General features: G+C 43.4%; 1 protein-coding gene across 1 annotated transcript in view; it reads left to right on the top strand.

Annotated features, from left to right (window-relative positions):
- Nucleotides 1-8,801, top strand: part of THRB (thyroid hormone receptor, beta) — a 96,931-nt gene that overhangs the window by 33,702 nt on the left and 54,428 nt on the right. The window lies entirely within an intron of this gene.

Here is an 8,801-nt window from a genome sequence, read left to right as displayed (position 1 = left end):
ATTTATTTTAATGAAAGCTTACAGAGACTTTGGATTTCCATTTATTCATTGTTGCACACTTTCCTCCCTGCCCACCCCTCCCCTCCAGTTCACTTTTCTCTTCGAAAAATAAAAAAAAAAATTAATAATAATTCTTTCGTTGTTATACAATCCCTCCCCCCACGTCCACTCCACTATGCAGCCTTCATGCTGGACTCTTGTCATGACAATAATACCCAATCATATATCCCTTTTAAACAGTTCTCTCTTTCATCTGTTTCAATGTAGTATACATTATTTATTCCCTCTTCGTTTCCCCCCAACTCCAATGTCAGTCCCACTTTACAACAGTGGCACTATGCAATAGAAAAAAGTGTATTTTTTAAAAAAATTTTTGTTTTCTCCAAAAGAGAAGCATAATGAGGGAAGTAAGTTCTCTTAAATATGTTTTGAAACTTTATCTTCTCCCAAGAGAGCTGAGGGAATTCCAGCTTTCATTAGTATCATTATTACTCCAGAAAATTTCTCTTAACTCCCAAACATCTTTGAAATGTTTCATGAAAAATGAGGAGAAGTGCTATTTTTCAGGAGTTAGTGTTTTCCTCTTAGACTCGAGGCCATTTATCCTGTTTTAAAGACAGAAGGTTGACATTGATTTTTCAAACACATTGAGAGATTTTGAAAATTGTTTTTAAAGTGTTCCTTTTGGAATGGAAGTTGAGGTCCTGGCTGGAGTTGATATTGTTTCTGGTGCAAAGACAAGGAAGTGTTTGGATCTGGGCCGCCAGTGAAGTTGAGTGCGCCAGGAAACGGCTGGGCTAAACTGGAAACTTGGATGGGTTCAGCGTGTCGTTCCAAACTCCCCGAAAAGGAGGTCTTGAGTATGTGCGTTTGCCAGGAAAGAGAACGACTTTATTGGAAGGGTAATTTTCAGATTAGTTTGGGGAAATTTGAGATAAATAAATGAAATGGGGGGTGGGGGAACAACCACCAAAAACCAGAAGGCCTGGAATTCTTTTTCTTGGAGTTTTCAGAAAATAGTCATTGCTTCCAGTGAAAATGTTTTGACATTTTCAGGAGGGAGGAAATGTTAATTGTAATGTTATGTGTGTGTGTTCCTAACGACGTTGGAGAAGAAATCTTTTGTTTGTATTTAAGAGGAATCAGAAAGTTCAAAACAGTATTAAAGTGTTAGCTACGGTCACTCTTCCTTATAGTGATGCGCACGCTTTCCAGGAGACCGTGATACAATTCCTACGCTTAGACAGAACCATTTGGAAAATAGTCCCCCTCTTTTCTAGTTCACTTGCTGCTTTGCAGGGAGTTTTGTGACTTTCCACCCATCTGCTTCTGCCGAGGTTCACTTCATTTCTATCTTGTCTCATATGTTTTCAAAAGTTTGAACCCACCAAGGCAGTATCTTCTTAGGAATAGGTATTGTTGTATGTCGTTGAGTCTAAACGTACCTGTCGCTCGCCCTGCAGTGGGTTTTCAGAGGCAGTAAGTCACACAGAAGAAGATTGCCCATCCTTCTCCTGCAGAGTGGCTTTGAACCATGCGCCTTTGAGTTTGCAGTGCAGTTTCTTACCACTAGACTGCCAGAGTTCCCCTCTAGTTCTGCCCCTCTCTTTTGCAATCAATGCCCCTGATCTGGTAAAAGAGCCACGTGTATAATCGTTTCACAGATACCATATTACATTGATAAAATGCTAGTTAACCAAAAGGTTGGGGGTTCAGGCCCACGCTGGAGCACCTCAGAAAAAAACATTTGGCAACCTGCTTCCCAAAAACCAGCCTTTAAAAGCTCTCTGGGGCACAGCTCCAGCCCCTACACACACACACACACACACACACACACACACACACACACACAGGCTTACCAGGAGTCAGAAATGACCGGACGGCAGCTGGTGTATAAAATTCCCAGCATGTTTGCACGTTTGTAAAGCCCTCACTAACTCTGAAACCTGGCAGAAAATGTGGTGGTTTTTCCAGCCAGCCACCTTCCAGTTTGTGTGCAACAGACACTCCTGAAATGTTTGCACAATGGTCATCATGCCCTCCTTTCTCTGCCGCAGGCCCCTGACCCAGAGTGTGGTGTCTGCAATGGACAGGAGCCCTGGTGTCTTAGCGGTGAGGAGCTGTGCTGCCAACCCGAAGGCATACAGTTCGAATCCACCAGCTGCTTTGTGAGAGAAAGATGGGCAATCTCCTCTAATGAGATTTACACCCTCTGAAAACCCATTGGAGGGTCAACTGTGGGTCCATTCTGACTCAACAGTACAGAACAATCTTCTATCCGAAGTGGAGGACTCATTTGGACTATTGTTGTTGTTGTTGTTATGTGCCATCAAGTCACTTGCGACTCATAGCGACCCTATGTACAAGAGCTCTAAACACTCCCACCACCTCCACTCACAGAATCAATCCATCTCATCGAAGGTCTTCCTCTCCTTCGCCACCCCTCCACTCTGCCAAACATGATGTCCCTCTCCAAGGACCAGTCCCTCCTTGCAACATGCCCAAAGTATGTCAGACAAAGTTTCAGAATCCTTGACTCCAACGAGCATTCCATCTTCACCTTCTCCAGGCAAACTGTTTGTTCTCCTAGCAGTCCATGGTATATTCCACACTCTTCTCCAGCACCACAGCTCAAAGGCATCAATTCTCTTTCTATCATCCATATTCACTGTCCAACTCTCTGATGCATAGCATGTAATTGTGAAGACTATAGCCTGGATCAGGTGCACCTTAGTCTCCAGCCTGATGTCGTTGCTCTTCAGTACTCTTGAGACTATTACAACCTCACATTATGAGACTGATTTAAAAGAGATATACCTATAAAATGACATAATCCTAGAGACCAAGGGCCCAAATGTAGAAATCACTCCCTGAGGTCCAGCCCTGAATGCTGAGTCTGTAGAGGAAAGATAAAAATAGTATTGGCTTTAAAAAGTAGCATCCTGCATGGTCCAGAATAGACATGTGTGCATGGCCGTACACACACGCCACCATTCACATGGAGAAAATAACATTGGTAATCTGTGCAAACATTTACCGTCTAATTTTAACTTCTTAATTAAAAGAAAATGGAAAGATATGGTGTGAAAAACAATGTATTGGAATTTTGTCAATAAATCAGTATAAAATAATTGTTTTTAAAAAGGTGGTGGTGTTATTGATTGCCTTCGAGTCGAGCACGACTTATAGCAACCCTATGAACAAAAGGCCTGAAGCCCCTCTACAACTATCGACATTTATCAAAGTTCATAGAGTTTCTGGAGGCATGTTGTTTAGGAAGTGGGTGCCACTCCTGCTTCCAAACCTGTCATAGTGTGTTGTTGTTGTTGTTATGTGCCATTGAGTCACCTGTGATATATAGTGACCCTGTGTACAGCAGCTCTGAACCCTTCCCTGTCCTGAGCCAGTCTCACTAATTCTGACACACCAACCCCCATCGCCCTAGTTGCTGTATCAATCCATCTCATCTGGGGTCTCCCTCTCCTGTGCTGTTTAAAAAGGTATGGAGATTTTTTAAAAGACCTATTTCTTTGGGATGCCCATTTTTAAATGCTTCCTGCGTGGTTTTATGCTCCATCGAGTCAGAACCGACTCCTAGCTGACTGGAAGCAGTGGGTTTCCTGAGGCAGTAAACCACACAAGAGGAGATTGCTCATCTTATTCCTGCAGAGAGCAGCTGGTAGTTTCGAACCGAGTGCCTTTGGGTTGGGAGCTCAATTCCTTACCACTCAGCCATTTGAGTACTTAAATCAAGTAGTTGGAAACCATCTCAAGGGCAGATGTGGGAGCAGTGAGGGCTGAGAACAGTGCTGGCCCCAATCCAGGGAACCTCCATCGGGGAGACATGGCCACGCACTCACCTTCAAACACCTATGAACATGGGATTACACAGGATATTCTATAGACATCTACACATCAAACTTTCCCATGAAATCCCATGTAGCTATCATATAATTGATTAATTTCTTTTGGAAACAGTAACATAAAATTTTAATAATACTGATTTACTAATAATATATATACTCTTCTCTCATAGAGCTTTCCTATTAGGAAAGGGTTTTTTAAAAAAAAAAAATCCAACCTCCTTCAGAAGCAGACTACTTTTCCAGAACAATTACGTAGTCTGGTTTTGGAGGGCAAGAAAGAATAGGTCCCTGAAGTCAATATTTCTTCATTGACATTTTGAATCTGATCACAAAATTAGTACATGTTTGTTATCAGAAATATGAAAAATATGAAAATGTACAAATAAGATTTAAAATCATGTGATTCCATCTTCAAAAAAAAAAAACAAACCAAAAAAACATGAACATGGTATTGAAGGAGGTCGGCTCAGGTGTAGATTTCCTGTAGATGAGTTGATAAAATGATAAAGTGTATTATCAGGGTGAGGGAGCACGAAAAAATCGGTCAGAGCCTCTAGCGGCAGTTTCAGATCTGATTGGCACTGTTGTTGGGAGGTGCCGTCAGCAGATCTGAACCCTGTCCCATCCTGTGCCATCTTCATCATCTCTGATACTCTTGAACCCTTTACTGCAGTCACTGTGTCAGTCCATCCCACTGGAGAATGGGGGGTTCTCCCTCTCTTTCGTTGACCCTCCACCTTTCCAAACATGATGTCCCTGTCCGAGGAATGGCCTCTCCTGGCAACATACCCAGAATCTGTGAGTTTTAGCCTCACCATCCTTGTCGGCAAGGAGCACACTGGTGGCACTTTTCTCCAAGACCTTCCTGGTTTATGACAGTCCACGGGATAGTCAGTCCTCTCCCCAACACCACATTGCAAAGGCTTCCGCTGGCGTGTTTTGAAAACCAGTACAACGAACAGGTCGTCGATGGCTTTCGGGTCCAGCTATCAAACGCCAACCGGTGGCATTTAACCACAGCTTAAACCACAAACGCTTGTACAACCAGATTAATGTCTTGGAGCCTCGGGGCGCCCTCTCCCAGCTGCTCTTCTGTGCTTCATTACTAACAAGCTGGAGTATTGATTTTAGGATTTTCTGTCCATCACAGAGATTCCCTAAGATGTCTTGATATGCTCCTTCCCGCTTAAGTCTCCAGCCACAGTGACAGCAGCTCGCCGGGCGGAGGAAACCTTCTGTAATCATGTTGAGAGGGGTTCAGAGCAGCATATAAAATTACTCCTTCCCACACCTGACGAGTGGGGAGCGTTCCCGCCGTCACTCCTCCGGCCAAGCAGGGGTCATTCCTACCTGGCCCGTTCATCTTCCCCAGGAATTAGCCACCATCCCAGCTTAAGACCTTGGACTGTCACAAGTCTGCTCTCTTAGCGCGTTTGATGACAGAAGAGCTCAGAAGGCGCACACACCTCTGCCTAAAGCAGGACTGTCACGCATCAGGTGCTGTCCCCAGGCCAGGCCGGCTGCGTGGTGTGGCTTCTCCTGTCCCTGGTGGCTTGTGCATGGATGTGGACCTTCTGAGTGTACACAGCTCTCGGGGTGCACGGGGGGCCTGCGTGCGCAGAGTGCGTGTGCATGTAAAGTAGGGACTGAACCAGGGTGGCAGGATGAGTTTCTGTTCGCCGGAGGCCTATGAGGTGCGCCCAGCTGCTGGGGGCAGTTGCTACATGCAGCCCGGTGACTATTACACGTGTTTCGAAGAGAGCCCCGCGTACAGAGATGCCCAGGCCGGGCCGGGGAACAGCATCTATATGGAACAGGCCTGGACGTTGAACCAGCATTATACCTCTGGGTACCCGGGAAGCGTGCTGAGGACCAAGGACTGCAGCCTGGACATGGCCCTGAATCAGTACAGCCAAGCGGAGTATTTCGCCGAGGAGAAGCCCACTTTTTCTCACGTGCCGTCACCATCATCATACTCGCCAAAGAAAGGTAGGGACCCTGCCAGCCACATCTCTGCAGGTGCTCAGTGTGCATTCCCCCCAGCTCGGTGTAAAGTTACAGTTCACCTCAGCCACGTCCAGTCTTGGGGATTGAAGGCTGAATGTTGGAAATGAAGTACAGCAGCAGAAGAGGTGGCGAGAGGTGATTGAAGGGGTCCGGGAACAACATTGCCAAGCGCTTTGACTCCTTTGTATGTGAAAGCTCCCTGGACTTGAGTGGGGTTTCTGCTCCGTACTTGGCAGATGTGTGTATGTAAGTTTTGAGCAAAGTGATTTTTTCCAGCTCTGTTGTTAAAGAAATTATGTGAAAAATCTCCCCTTGGAAGATACATGTTGTGGCATTTGAAATGAGGTCATTTTCCCCTCATGAAGTTTCCAATTTTAAAATCATTGGAATCTTTCTTCGCCCTTCATATTAAAACTTCACTTTAGCGAACTCTAAACTATTGTGGTGTCTTTGAACAGTATTATAGTGTTAATGTGTATGCTAGGTTTTATAAACGTTAATATTAACTTATTTACCTACTCCTGGTAAGTCCATTTACTGTACTATACATACTATGCTATACTATAGCAAGTCCATTTGTAACATCCAAAAACTATAGAAATTGGAAAACTCAAGAAGAAATGGCTATGCTTGGCTTTGCCACTTTGCTTCTGAAGTTTTAGATGTTTGGGATTGGGTTAAGTGAGCTCGGGATCAAAGCAAGCAAAGGATCCTTTGAAGTGCCCAAGGTTAAAAAAGTGCTTTATCTATTTGTCCCTGTAGGCACTGTGGATTGGCAATGCCGTTTAATTCCCTATAGGTAGGATGTATATAACCAAAACCAAGATAGAAGATGCCAGCAGGTAGCCCTCGAGGAACTTAGGAGGAACCTCTGACAGATATTTTGAAAGTAATTAGATTATTATGCAGATACGCCAGAAACGTAATTCTTTTTTCCCCCCTCTCATGTGGTTCTCAGGATATTGCAGAGGGACCCAGACACACAGGTTATCTATAATTTGTAAGAACACTCATTTCTTCCGTGAAATGAATCTGAAGACATAATAAACATTGTTTGATTGTGGCTCCTATAGAAAAATTATCATTTGTTCTACTTAATGTGACTCTACGACTAAAAGTAGGCTGTAAAGAAAAGGTTAGGAAAACTCACCCCTAAAATCTATGTTTCGTTTTTACCACATAGTGTGTTCATATTGTCTGTGCTATTCTGTAGCTACCAAATGTGAAATATGAGAGGTCATCATAAAACATGTGAAGAATCATAATTTTATTATCTGTATTTCCATTTTGTGTCCCATTTTTCTTAAAGGTATCAGAACTTTATTTATTATAAGAGGACATTGAGGTCTATCAAGAATGTGTCATTTTATATACTACTCTAAGTAACTTTTTAAATTAATATTTTTTCCAATCATGTACATTGTGTTTCATGCATATACATTGTGGTTTGTTTACATTGTACTTCATTTTTCTTTGAAAAGAAAAAATTAACACCACCTTGTTTGGCATGCTTTACAGCACTACTGTAAACAATACTATAAACGTTAATAGCACAAGAAGAAAATATTAGTGGTGTCTGTCTCTCTCTCCAGGAAGTTTGCTGTTCTTAAAATTTCTCTGTAGAACTTTTTTGGACTCTGAACTCTTTTCCCCTTTTCTTTGTTTTCCTCCACCAGCGCTGAGGAACATTTGCTTCTCAAATGTTAAACCAGGGACTAATTAGTTTGATAGGTGAACTGGAGGGGCAGACACACTGCGTGCATATATGGATGTAATTTCTCAAAGCTGTTCGCCGGGAGAGGCCACTGCCACCTGCCAAAGTCACAGAATAACAGCGGGCAAATATTCTTCCACCGGCTTGAGTTGACCCGGACAGGTCTTTAAGTAAATCCCAGTAAAACGAAGCCAGCTGTTAACTGTCTCCCAGGACAAAAGATTGCACCCAACGTGTCTCTCCGTATTGATCCACTATTGATTTTTGGTGTTGGAAGACCTCTGTAACATTTCATTAAGACACAGTTAAGACCATAAGCAGGTGTTCAGAGGGGCAGGCCTCATTATTCCAATTGGGTTTTCATCTGTTCTCATCAGATTCATAATGACTTTGTCTGTGGCTGCTACTGTTACCACCGCTAGTAACTCCCTCCGTGATGCAGCTGATTAAACTTTGTTTTTCCCCCTTCATGTTTGCTAACTGGTGACTTTGTCTCTAGTCTTTAACTTGAGTTTTCTAGTATGCAAAAAAGAATCCTAATCTTGTAGAAGAAAGAAAATAAACGAACAGTATACATGTAGGCACACAGTGGTGAAATACAAAAAGTTCCACAGCCCTGTGATTAGAGTGATTATCTGAACTGGAAGCCTTTTAAGAATGACTCTGGATTCTCCTTGTGCTGTTTTTCATAGGTTCTTGTTTGTGGGTCAAGGGAGGCAGAAAGACATCATCAGGTTCCTAAAACTTTGAGCAACATTAACTAAGAAGGGGTCAGAATCCAGCCCCTTGCATCACATTTGAAAGATGACCTTGGAGGACTGTTGTTGTTGTTGTTGTTGTTGTTGTTGTTGTTGTGTGCCATTACCTCAGAACCAACCCTCCACCAGATTTTCAGAAGCATTTAATCTCATGGGAGGAGATTAGCCATCCTTCTGTCACAGAGCAGCTGGTGGATTTGAACTGCCTGCCTTAGGGATTGCAGCACAGGGTCAATTCTGTATCACTGTCATGTACAGGAGATCTGAATTGCAGAATACAGAGTCTCTACTCATTTTCCTGTTGTTGTTGTTGTTGTTATGTGCCGTCGAGTCGTTTGCGACTCATAGCGACCCTATGTCCAACAGCCCTAAACTCTGCTCTATCCTGCGCCAACCGCACTGCCTCTGACACACCCATCCCGATTACCCCAGTCCTTGAATCAATCCACCTCATAG

The sequence above is a fragment of the Elephantulus edwardii genome, unplaced genomic scaffold (genome assembly GCF_000299155.1).
Source record: "Elephantulus edwardii isolate Elephantulus edwardi_28Jun2011 unplaced genomic scaffold, EleEdw1.0 scaffold00027, whole genome shotgun sequence".
Taxonomy (NCBI): Eukaryota; Metazoa; Chordata; class Mammalia; order Macroscelidea; family Macroscelididae; genus Elephantulus; species Elephantulus edwardii.
Note: the sequence above shows the minus strand (reverse complement) of the source record. Positions and strands in the feature narration are given on the sequence as shown.